Source organism: Elephas maximus, chromosome 27, assembly GCF_024166365.1.
Source record: "Elephas maximus indicus isolate mEleMax1 chromosome 27, mEleMax1 primary haplotype, whole genome shotgun sequence".
Taxonomy (NCBI): domain Eukaryota; kingdom Metazoa; phylum Chordata; class Mammalia; order Proboscidea; family Elephantidae; genus Elephas; species Elephas maximus.
The window spans coordinates 24,693,678-24,706,504 of NC_064845.1; the positions used below are offsets into that span (position 1 = coordinate 24,693,678).

The window sequence follows — 12,827 nt, forward strand, 5'->3', positions numbered from 1 at the left end:
ATACCATCCATGATGGGTAGGGAAAGAAGGGCCCCCATGCAAAATCCCTAACTGATGCCTCTCATATTAGTTAAGGAAAAAAACATGCTGTAACAGACAAACCCCAAAATCTCAAGAGTTTAGCACAATAGAAGCTTATCACGCAATCCTGTGGTGTCCAAAATGGGTCTTAAAAACTGTGGAAGGGGACTGGGGGGCACTTTGTTCTGTGAGTCATTCCGGTACCCAGGCTGACTTCTTCAATATTCAACTGGCAGACAGATGAAAAGAGGGTGAGGAAGGCACGTCTGCTTCTTCAAAGCCTTGGCCTGAAAGAGGCATCCATCGTTTATGCTCACATGCCACTCCTGAGAGCTCATCTTATCACCTCCACCTAAACGAAGGGGTAGGACATACAGTCCTTGGCTTGGCAGCAACTTCCCAGGGACAACTCTACTCTATGGAAGGAAAGAACAAATCTTTGGGGAGCTGTTAGCTGTCTGCCACCAGCTAAACTTGTTATAATTACGGTGGAAGGTTTCGTCCCTAATTTCTGCGTTAAAAAAAAAAAAAACAAACCAAACCCGCTGCCATCAAGCTGGTTCCAACCCAGAACGCTCTTAATACATAAATAGAAGAATGACTAGAAGGATGAATATCTCTTCATATCTCAACTCAACTATTGTAAAGAGCCATTAAAATATTTTTTATGTCAATGCCCTTAAGAATAATTTTTCATAAGAATCATTTTTAATGGTTGTATAAGTCTTTTGAAGCTAGGGAAATGTTTATTAATAACCTTGGATGTATATTTTTAAATCCAGTTTATGCCATCGGTAAACGATACTAAACAAGGGCTTCTTGTTGTTGTGTGCCGTCGAGTCGATTCTGACTCATAACAGCCGTACAGGACAGAGTAGAACTGCCTCCAAGGTTTATAAACTTGGAAGACAAAAATCGTATTCGCACTAACCTCTAACTGAAATTTTGCATTACCTTCCGTAATGAATGTAGGTAACAAATCACAGGAGTGTTAGCAGGAATTGTAACTGTCACCCACAGAAATCACAGATATTCTCATACAAGGTTACAGTTATTGCAGATATCTGGAAGTACTGCTTATGAGCATCATTATTTCAAAATTATTGCAGTCATCAATCTGTTACTAGATCTTCATATTTCAACCACATTTACTACCATATTATAATACTTCAAATATTTTGAAAGCTGTATTTTAATATAATATTATACATTATGTTTTATGTACTTAAAATTTTTAATTTGAAAAGGGGTCCACGGGCTCCACTAGAATGCCAGAGGGGGTCCATGAATCAAGTAAAATTAACTGCCCTCGCCCTGCCCCTATTCTAGGGAGTGGAGCCCTGGTGGCAAAGCAGTTAACAGATCAGCTGCTAATTAAAAGTTCTGCAGTTCAAATCCACCAGTCACTCCTTGGGAACACTATGAGGCAGCTCTACTCTGTGCTATAGGGTCGCTATCAGTTGGAATTGACTCAACAGCAATGGGCGGGGTTACAGCTTAGGTTGGGTTATAGCTCTAGGGAGTAAGCAAGGCTATTAATGCAATCAACTTTTCACCATCAGTCCTCCCCTCAGAGCCAGCCTCTGCCAGTTTTTTCCGGCCTTAGGTTGCCTGTCTCTTCTCAGAGGCTGTGCACTGAGAACTCATTAGGGCCCAGGCCAGGCAGGGCCCCAAGGCAGGGGAGGCAGGGAAATGCATTCCTGTCCCATTTCTCCACCTCACAGCAAATCATCCCTCAAACCTGAACTGTGTGGACACTTTTCCAGATGACCTGGGGGCACCAAAGCAGCCTTTCAGTGTCAGCTTCTTTCTTACCTCCCAGTGAGCCCAGGATTTTTCACCTGAGCAGACAAGCTTTTGCAGTGAGGTGCACAAGTGTGCCTTTCCTCCCTGGCAAACATTCGCAGCTTCTCCTGGCAGGTTCCAGGACAGGACATGTTAATAAAATATATATATATATATGTATATATATATATATATTAATAAGCGCTATTAATTGGAGCCTGATTTGCAGACCTTATGGATTATTTGCAGTTTGTAGCTAATGGGGATCAAAGCTTGCACATACAACAGCCTCCCTCCAGAAGCCTGGATCACCCCAGTCTGCTCATCCATGCTTTGTGAGAGCAGGAGAATAGGAGGTTTATCACATGAGGGCCCCCACAGTGGAAATGACTGACCCCGTTCCCCGCAACTTCTGCAGGACACAGACGAAGCCCTTCCTCAGTGCATGCAAGGGAGGATGGGTACATGAAGGGGGGCTTCATGTGATTTAGTCAGTGGCAGGAGATTTTCGCTGGTACCCCTGCCCCCCAGCTGGGCACTCACAAGCACCCTGAAGTGTTTTTCTTTTTTTAAATCATAGCCTTTAAATGCTCTTTGTGTTTATAATTAGTCAAAAGCCCTGGGATGGCTCAATTCGAATCACTGTGCAGGGCCCGCCCCCCTTGGTTGCCCAAGGGTTGTTATTAGCCCTGGGATGATCAGCAAGCCTGGTTGGCAGGGGTGTTTGCAAAACGCCCCCAGCCCTTTCTGCCACAAAGAAAAATGTCTTAGCATCTTGGCTTTCTAGCTGCCATTCAGATTCTTTGCTTTTCAGTCAGCCACTCCTGAGGATTTCCTAGAAACATTTATTTATTTTGAAATCTTATCGCTGATATTTTCGTAGAGATTTGTAAATCTTGCCCATGAGAAATAATGTCATGTTTGAGATTCTTCACAACTCAAAGAAAGGATACGATGAAGTTTTGTTGCTCTTGTGTGTCATCGAGTCAACTCCAACTCATAGTGAATCTATATGACAGGGTAGAACTGCCCCGTAGGGTTTCCAAGGAGCAGCTGGCGGATTTGAACTGCCGCCGTTTTGGTTAGCAGCCTGTGTTCTTTAAGCACTATGCCACCAGGACTCCAGAATGGGAGTAGGGACGTTTACTGTTAGGTTAAGAATGGGCCTCCTGTTTTGGAAAATTGTTTGTCAGTATCTACTACAGCTAAACAAAGACACACACTAAACTAACCAAACCCATTGCCATGGAGTCAATTCCAACTCATAGTGATCCTACAGGACAGAGTAGAACTGCCCCGTAGGGTTTCCAAGGAGCAGCTGGTGGATTCAAACTGCTGACTCTTTGGCTAGCAGCCAAGCTCTTAACCATTGTGCCACCAGGGCTCCCAGACACACACTATGTGACCCAGCAATTCCATTCCTACATTATTCCCACAGACATGTGAACTGCATCCCCCCAAAATGTACAGAGATGTTTCCAGCTGCATTAATTATAATAACCCCAAACTAGAAACAGCCTGAATGTCCAACAATACAATGAATAAAAAAGTTTGGTGAATTCAGAAAATGGAACACTATACAGCAACGACAATACAAACCACAATTACATGCAACAATGTGGGTGAATCTCATACATGTAAAGTTGAGCGAAAGAGGCTAGACATAAAAGAGAATACGCTAGATCATTCTATTTTTTTTAAATAATTTTTATTGTGCTTTAAGTGAAAGTTTACAAATCAAGTCAGCCTGTCACATATAAGCTTATATACACCTTACTGCATGCTCCCACTTACTCTCCCCCTGATGAGTCAGCCCACTCCCTCCTTCCAGTCTCTTCTTTCGTGACAATTTTGCCAGTTTCTAACCCTCCCTACCCTCCTGTCTCCCCTCCAGACAGATGCCAACACAGTCTCAAGTGTTCACCTGATACAAGTAGCTCACTCTTCGTCAGCATCTCTCTCCAACCCATTGTCCAGTCCCTTCCATGTCTGATGAGTTGTCTTCGGGAATGGTTCCTGTCCTGTGCCAACAGAAGGTTTCGGGACCATGACCGTCGGGATTCCTCTAGTCTCAGTCAGACCATTAAGTATGGTCTTTTTATGAGAATTTGGGGTCTGCATCCCACTGATCTCCTGCTCCCTCAGGGGTTCTCTGTTGTGCTCCCTGTCAGGGCAGTCATCGGTTGTGGCCTGGCACCATCTAGTTCTTCTGGTCTCAGGATGATATAAGTCTCTGGTTCATGTGGCCCCTTCAGTCTCTTGGGCTCATAGTTATCCTGTGACTTTGGGGTTCTTCATTCTCCTTTGATCCAGGTGGGTTGAGAAGAATTGATTTTTTTTTTTAGATGGCCGCTTGTTAGCATTTAAGACCCCAGATGCCACATTTCAAAGTGGGATGCAGAATGTTTTCATAATAGAATTATTTTGCCAATTGACTTAGAACTCCCCTTAAGCCATAGTCCCCAAACCCCCGCCCTTGCTCCTCTGACCTTCGAAGCATTCAGTTTATCCTGGACACTTCTTTGCTTTTGGTCCAGTCCAGTTGAGCTGACCTTCCCTGTATTGAGTATTGTCCTTCCCTTCACTTAAAGTAGTCCTTAACTACTAATTAATCAGTAAATAACCCTCTCCCACCCTCCCTCCCTCCCCTCCTATAACCACAAAAGTATGTGTCCTCAGTTTATACTATTTCTCAAGATCTTATAATAGTGTCTTATACAATATTTGTCCTTTTGCCCCTGACTAATTTCACTGAGCATAATGCCTTCCAGGTTCCTCTATGTTATGAAATGTTTAACAGATTCATTACTGTTCTTTATTGATGCATAGTATTCCATTGTGTGAATATAGCATAATTTATTTATCCATTCATCTGTCGATGGACACCTTGGTTGCTTCCAGCTTTTTGCTATTGTAAACAGAGCGGCAATAAACATGGGTATGCATATATCTGTTCATGTAAAGGCTCTTATTTCTCTAGGGTATATTCCGAGGAGTGGGATTTCTGGATTCTATGGTAGTTCTATTTCTAACTTTTAAAAATAACACCAGATACATTTCCAAAGTGGTTGTACCATTTTACATTCCCAACAGCAGTGTATAAGAGTTCCAATCTCTCTGCAGCCTCTCCAACATTCATTATGTTGTGTTTTTTGGATTAATGCCAGCCTTGTTGGAGTGAGATGGAATCTCATCGTAGTTTGAATTTGCATTTCTCTAATGGATAATTATCGAGAGCATTTTCTCATGTATCTGTTAGCTGCCTGAATATCTTCTTTAGCGAAGTGCGTGTTCATATCCTTTGCCCACTTCTTGATTGGGTTGTTTGTCTTTTTGTGGTTGAGTTTTGACAGGGAATCATATAGATTTTAGAGATCAGGTGCTGGTCGGGATGTCATAGCTGAAAATTCTTTCCCAGTCTGTAGGTGGTCTTTTTACTCTTTTGGTGAAGTCTTTAGACGAGCATAGGTGTTTGATTTTTAGGAGCTCCCAGTTATCTGGTTTCTCTTTGTCATTTTTGGTAATGTTTTGTATTCTGTTTATGCCTTGTATTAGGGCTCCTAAGGTTGTCCCTATTTTTTCTTCCATGATCTTTATCGTTTTGGTCTTTACGTTTAGGTCTTTGATTCACTTGGAGTTAGTTTTTGTGCATGGCGTGAGGTATAGGTCCTGTTTCATTTTTTTGCAAATGGATATCCAGTTATGGCAGCACCATTTGTTAAAAAGACTATCTTTTCCCCAATTAACTGACACTGGGCCTTTGTCAAATATCAGCTGCTCATATGTAGATGGATTTATATCTGGGTTCTCAATTCTGTCCCATTGGTCTATGTGCCTGTTCTTGTACCAGTACCAGGCTGTTTCGACTACTGTGGCTGTATAATACATTCTAAAATGAGGTAGAGTGAGGCCTCCCACTTTCTTCTTCTTTTTCAGTAATGCTTTACTTATCCAAGGCTTCTTTCCCTTCCATATGAAGTTGGTGATTTGTTTCTCCATCACATTAAGAAATGACATTGGAATTTGGATCGGAAGTGCATTGTATGTATAGATGGCTTTTAGTAGAATAGACATTTTTACTATGTTAAGTCTTCCTATCCATGAGCAAGGTATGTTTTTCCACTTATGTAGGTCCTTTTTAGTTTCTTGTTCTAGTACTTTGTAGTTTTGTTTGTATAAGTCTTTTACAACTTTGGTAAGATTTATTCCTAAGTATTTTATCTTCTTGGGGGCTAGTGTGAATGGTACTGATCTGGTGATTTCCTCTTCGATGTCCTTTTTGTTGATGTAGAGTAATCCAAGTGATTTTTGTATGTTTATCTTATAACCTGAGAGTCTGCCAAACTCTTCTATTAGTTTCAGTAGTTTTCTGGAGGATTCCTTAGGGTTTTCTGTGTAGAAGATCATGTCATCTGCAGACAGAGATAATTTGACTTCCTCCTTGCCAACCCAGATGCTCTTTATTTCGTTGTCTAGCCTAACTGCTCTGGCCAGGACCTCTAACACAATGTTGAATAAGAGCGGTGATAAAGGGCATCCTTGTCTGGTTCCTGTTCTCAAGGGAAATGCTTTCAGGCTCTCTCTATTTAGAGTGATGTTGGCTGTTGGCTTTGTATAGATGCCCTTTATTATGTTGAGGAATTTTCCTTCTATTCCTATTTTGCTGAGAGTTTTTATCATAAGTGGGTGTTGGACTTTGTCAAATGCCTTTTCTGCATAAATTGGTAAGACCATGTGGTTTTTGTCTTTTGTTTTATTTACATGGTAGATTACATTAATGGTTTTTCTAATATTAAACCAGCCTTGCATACCTCGTATACATCTCACTCAGTCGTGGTGGATTATTTTTTTGATATGTTGTTGAATTGTATTGGTTAGAATTTTGTTGAAGATTTTTGCATCTATGTTCATGAGAGATAGAGGTCTGTAATTTTCTTTTTTGTGATGTCTTTACCTGGTTTTGGTATCAGGGATATGGTGGCTTCATAGAATGAGTTAGGTAGTATTCCATCATTTTCTATGCTTTGAAATACCTTTAGCAGTAGTGGTGTTAACTCTTTTCTAAAAGTTTGGTAGAACTCTGCAGTAAAGCCCTCCGGGCCAGGGCTTTTTTTTTTTTTGTTGGGGAGTTTTTGGACTACCTTTTCAATCTCTTTTTTTGTTATGGGTCTATTTAGTTGTTCTACTTCTGATTGTGTTAGTTTAGGTACGTAGTGTGTTTCTAGGAAGTCATTCATTTCTTCTAGGTTTGCAAATTTGTTAGAGTACAATTTTTCATAATAATCTGATATGATTCGTTTAATTTCATTTGGGTCTGTTGTGATGTGGCCCATCTCGTTTCTTATTCAGGTTGTTTCCTTTCCTGTATTTCTTTATTCAGTCTGGCCAATGGTTTATCAATTTTGTTATTTTTCTCAAACAACCAGCTTTTGGCTTTGTTAATTCTCTCAGTTGTTTTTCTGTTCTAAAAAAAAAATTTTTTTTTTTTTAATTCATTTAGTTCAGCTCTAATTTTTATTATTTGTTTTCTTCTGGTGCCTGATGGATTCTTTTGTTGCTCACATTTTATTTGTTCATGTTGTAGGGACAGTTCTCTGATTTTGGCTCTTTCTTCTTTATGTATATGTGCATTTATTGATATAAATTCACCTCTGAGCACAGCTTTTGCTGTTTCCCAGAGGTTTTGATAGGAAGTGTTTTCATTCTCGTTGCATTCTATGAATTTCTTTATTCCCTCCTTAATGTCTTCTATAACCCAGTCTTTTTTGAGCAGGGTATTGTTCAGTTTCCAAGTATTTGATTTCTTTTCCCTAATTTTCTGTTATTGATTTCCACTTTTACGGCCTTGTGGGCTGAGAAGATGCTTTGTAGTATTTCGATGTTTTGGATTTTGCAAAGGTTTGTTTTATGACCTAATATGTGGTCTATTCTAGAGAATGTTCCATGTGCGCTAGAAAAAAAAGGATACTTTGCAGCTATTGGCCGGAGTGTTCTGTATAAGTCTATGAGGTCAAGTTGGTTCACTGTAGCAACTAGGTCTTTCGTGTCTCATTGAGCTTCTTACTGGAAGTCCTGTCCGTCTCCGAAAGTGGTGTGTTGAAGTCTCCTACTGTAATTGTGGAGGTGTCTATCTCACTTTTCAGTTCTGTTAAAGTTTATGTATCTTGTAGCTCTGTCATTAGGTGCATAAATATATAATATGGTTATATCTTCCTGGTCTATTGTCCCTTTAATCATTATGTAGTGTCCTTCTTTATCCTTCGTTGTGGATTTAACTTTAAAGTCTATTTTGTCAGAAATTAATATTGCTACTCTTGCTCTTTTTTGCTTGATATATTTTTTTCCATTCTTCGAAGTTTAGTTTGTGTCTCTAAGTCTAAGGTGTGCCTCTTGTAGGCAGCAGATAGACGGATCGTGTTTCTTTATCCAGTCTGAGACTCTCTGTCTCTGTTAGTGCATTTAGTCCATTTACATGCAGCGTAATTATAGATAACTATGTGTTTAGTGCTGTCATTTTGATGCCTTTTTGTGTGTGTTGTTTACAATTTCATTTTTCCACTTGCTGAGACGTTTTTCTTTGTAAATTGTGTGTTCCTCATTTTCATAGTAGTTGACTTTATGTTTGCTGAGTTGTTATGTTTTTCTTGGTTTTTATTTTGAGTTATGGAGTTCTTATACCTCTTTGTGGTTACCTTAATATTTACCCCTTTTTTTCTAAGTAAAAACCTAACTTGTATCGTCCTATATCGCCTTGTATCCCTCTCCATATGGCAGTTCTATGCCACCTGTATTTAGTCCCTCTTTTTGATTATTGTGATCTTTTACATAACGACTTCAATGATTCCCTGTTTTGAGTGTTTTTTTCTTTTTAAAATTAATCTCTATTTGTTTTGTGATTTCCCTATTTGTGTTGATATCAGGATGTTCCGTTCTTTGAACTTGTGTTGTGTTGTTACCTGATGTTATTGATTTTCTGACCAAACAATTTCCTTTAGTATTTCTTGGAGCTTTGGTTTGGTTTTTGCAAATTCTCTAAGCTTGTGTTTATCTGTAAATGTTTTAATTTCATCTTCATATTAGAGAGAGAGTTTTCCTGGATAAAGGATCCTTGGCTGGCAGTTTTTCTCCTTCAGTGCTCTATATATGTCATCCCATTGCCTTCTTGACTGCATGGTTTCTGCTGAGTAGTCTGAACTTATTCTTATTGATTCTCCTTTGTAGGAGACCTTTCTTTTCTCCCTGGCTGCTTTTAAAATTTTCTCTTTATCTTTGGTTTTTGCAAGTTTGATGATAATATGTCTTGGTGATTTTCTTTTTGGATCAATCTTATAGGTGGTTCTATGAGCATCTTGGATAGATATCCTTTCGTCTTTCATGATGTCAGGGAATTTTTCTGTGAACAGATCTTCAACTATTCTCTCTGTATATTCTGTTATCCCTCCCTGTTCTCAGACTCCAATCACATGCAAGTTATTCTTCTTGATAGAGTCCCACATGATTCTTAGGGTTTCTTCATTTTTTTTTAATTCTTTTATCTAATTTTTTTTCAGCTATATTGGTGTCAATTCCCTTGTCCTCCAGATCCCCCGCTCTGCATTCCAATTGCTCGAGTCTTCTCCTCTGACTTCCTATTCAGTTGTCTAATTCTATAATCTTACTGTTAATCTTTTGGATTTCTGAATGCTGCCTCTCTATCGATTCTTGAAGCTTATTAATTTTTCCACTATGCTCTTGAATAATCTTTTTGATGGCTTTTTCTGTAGATTGCCTTATTTCATTTCTGACATCATCCCTGATATCTTGAAGCATTCTGCAAATTAGTTTTTTATATTCTGCATCTGGCAATCCCAGTATTGTATCTTCATTTGGGAAAGATTTTGATTCTTTAGTTTGGGGAGTTTTAGAAGCAATCATGGTCTGCTTCTTTATGTGATTTGATATCGAATGCTGTCTCCGAGCCATCTCTAAGATATTGTAGTGATTTATTCTATATTTGCTCACCGAGTCTTATTGTGTTTTGTTTTCTTTCAATATACGTAGATGGGCTAAGAGATTGCGCTGTCTTGATTGCTGTAGCCCTTGAATAACTTATGTCCTATTACCAGCTGGTTTAGGCTGTTACCAGATATATAAGCCTAAGAGTCCATTCACTATTCTTGAGTAGAATCTGATTTTAGGTCATCAAGTTTGTGGTGCAGACTGTCACAAGTCAATAAACACATGCAACGAAAATGCCTCATTTGTTCCTGCCCCGGGGGCACTTTGCATGATTCCCTCTTCTTCAAGTGCTCTTTCTTCTAATAGTTTTTGTTACTTATGACCCAGCTTAAATGTCACCTTCTCATAGAGGCCTTTCCTGCCACCCAGTCACCCTTTAGAACATCCCTCAATTTTCATTCTCTGAGTACAACCAGTTGCCATTGAGTCGATGCCGATTCACAGCAACCCCGTGTATATCAGAGTAGAACTGTGCTCCATGGGGTTTTCAATGGATGATGTTTCGGAAGTGGATCACCAGGCCTTGAACTCAAACCACCAGCCTTTCAGTTAGCAGCTAAGCACCTTATCCATTTGCACCACCCAGAGACTCCATTCTATGGGGAGCATTTCTTATTATCAGATAGTTCCTTATATGTTTATTGGTTTATTTGTTTACCATGTCTTTCTCCCCATAGAAGGTAAACTCCAGGAGGAGGGGATCTCATCTGTCTTGTTCACTACTGTATCTCAAGCTCCTAAAACTGTGCCCGGCATGTAAGTGGTGCTCAATCAATAAGTATTTGAATAAATGATGACATAAATTTGGCTCTCAACCCTTTCACTACTAAGGAAAACATTTTATTTTTTATCCTGTACAGTTTACTGGTGATTTTACATACCTTTCTGTCTCCAAAAACTGCACTTATGTGATAATTTGCACACTTCTTTAAAAGGATATACATATATTAACAGCCGATTACATTCTCTGCTCCTCATGAAAAAACTGGGGTAATCTGAGAGGGCTTATAGAATTCCAGCCAGAAACAACGCAAATGGACATTTTCATCAGGGAGTTTTCTTACCCTGGATAAATGTGTCATATTTAAGCGGCATTTAGAAATCTTGGAAATAGCACACGGGCCCTCGTTACTATCCTCACACGCTCCCGGTGGACATGAGTGATATGCAGCTCTCCAGCCACCACGCTAGAGTGCATTATCAAGTCTATCAAAGTCATTTCCCAACCAGCCGTCCACTGGACACACACCTGCCTCATGCAGACCAGGCACTGTGCTACGCTCCGGTGTACAGAGTTGAACAAGACATGGTCTCTGGCCTCAAGGTGTTCAGATACTATAGAGGAGCCTGAGGCCAAAGCAGACAAATATTATATGTTGTGATTCATGCAATGTTGGAGCTAGGCAGAGACTGCTGGGCAAACACACTGGAAAGGCACCTAACACAACCTGGGAGGGTTGGGGTGGAGGGCTGCCTGGAAGAGACACTGCTCTTGTTGAGTGTTAAATGATGGGAAGCAGTAGCCAGGAGAATGGAGTGGGGATAGCTGGGCAGAAGGGCCAGCAAGGCTATGGGCACAGAGGGGAGGGATGAAACAGCTTGAGTGAGAACAATGAGCACAGAAGAAAGGAGAATAGCTGGGGGATGAGGTTAGCTGGGCAGCAGGAACCACTTGGTCCAACACTGGGTCCCAGTTCTGATGACCAGATCCTGTCTTGTTCCTTCTATCCTCCCTGTCTTATCAACCCACCTGTGCCCTAGGAACCTGAAGTTTCAGAACCAGGATGCACATTTATGAAGAGCAACATGGACATTTTGGCCATTGTCCTTCTTTTTCTTAAGAAGAATTTTTTGCCTGCCTTGGAGGCCCAGAAAATAAGTATTTTTTCTTACACTTCTTTTGGCCCCTAGTAGCAGCTAGGTTTTAAAAAGTCAGCGTGTGTCCACTCACTCTGAGAAACTTCAGCAAAGAATCCAGGAAATTTCCGCTACTTAGACAACTGGCAAAGACAGTAGCTTTCTCCCAGCAGCAGGCAACAGTTTCACCCATACTGTGGTTAGACAGCAGGATAAAGAGCAAATTAGAGGAAGAGATTAAGATGTAATGGAACCTGTTTTTTCTGGTTTATGAGAAACCTTGGAGACCTAAGTTTTGTTTTCCTGCTCCACAATGAACAAGTGAACTATTTCTTGTGACTTCACCTGCTTTGTTAATCAAAAAATAGGATCCATAATACTCAAAACGTTAATTTTGGGAGAAATTCTAAGTATTATTAGTACCGGTTGCCATGGAATCTACCCCAACTCGTGATGACTCCATGTGTGTTAAAGTAGAAATGTTCTTCACAGGGTTTTCAATCACTTATTTTTCAGATGTAGATCTCCAGGCCTTTCTTCCAAGGTGCCTCTGGGTGGACTCTAACCTCCAACTTTTGAGTTTAGCAGCAGAGCTTGTTAACCATTTGCACCACCCAGCACTCACTCCTATGGGGGTAGATTCGCATCTGCCTTCCCATGCTGCTCACCAAGGGGCAAACTAAATCCCTTTAACTTGGACTGCTCAGGAAGAAATATTTTGCCCAGAGTGCTGGATTTTCTTGTTTTTGTTTGTTTTTATTTAAGCCCATACCTAGAGTCCTCCTTTAGTCTCAAAACCAGTCTATCACTCTAGTCTTATACACACTCCCACACCAATGATGCTTAAAGACCTGGAGACACACACTCCAGGAGGCCAGTGTTGGGACAAAGTTCTACTGAGCACATTGGGGAGAAAGAAGAGGAGTCCGCAGGTGAGTGTGTGGCATCTTATCTGGCAAAACGCTGCCCACGTGGCTGCCTAGGGCTGGTGGCACAGAGGCTTTGGGCCTGGGGTGGAGACAGAGAGCAGCAGGGAGGGCAGGGTTAATGGCAGCACCATGACCATCAGGAAGGGCATGAAGCTCCTTGGTCTCACAGCATGGTGACCATCACAGATGATAACAAGTTCCAGGGTGAATGGAATTGAGACAGAGCCCCCACAGTGC

General features: G+C 40.6%; 1 long non-coding RNA gene across 1 annotated transcript in view; it reads right to left on the reverse strand.

Annotated features, from left to right (window-relative positions):
- Positions 1-12,827, reverse strand: part of LOC126068368 (uncharacterized) — a 95,973-nt gene that overhangs the window by 29,501 nt on the left and 53,645 nt on the right. The window lies entirely within an intron of this gene.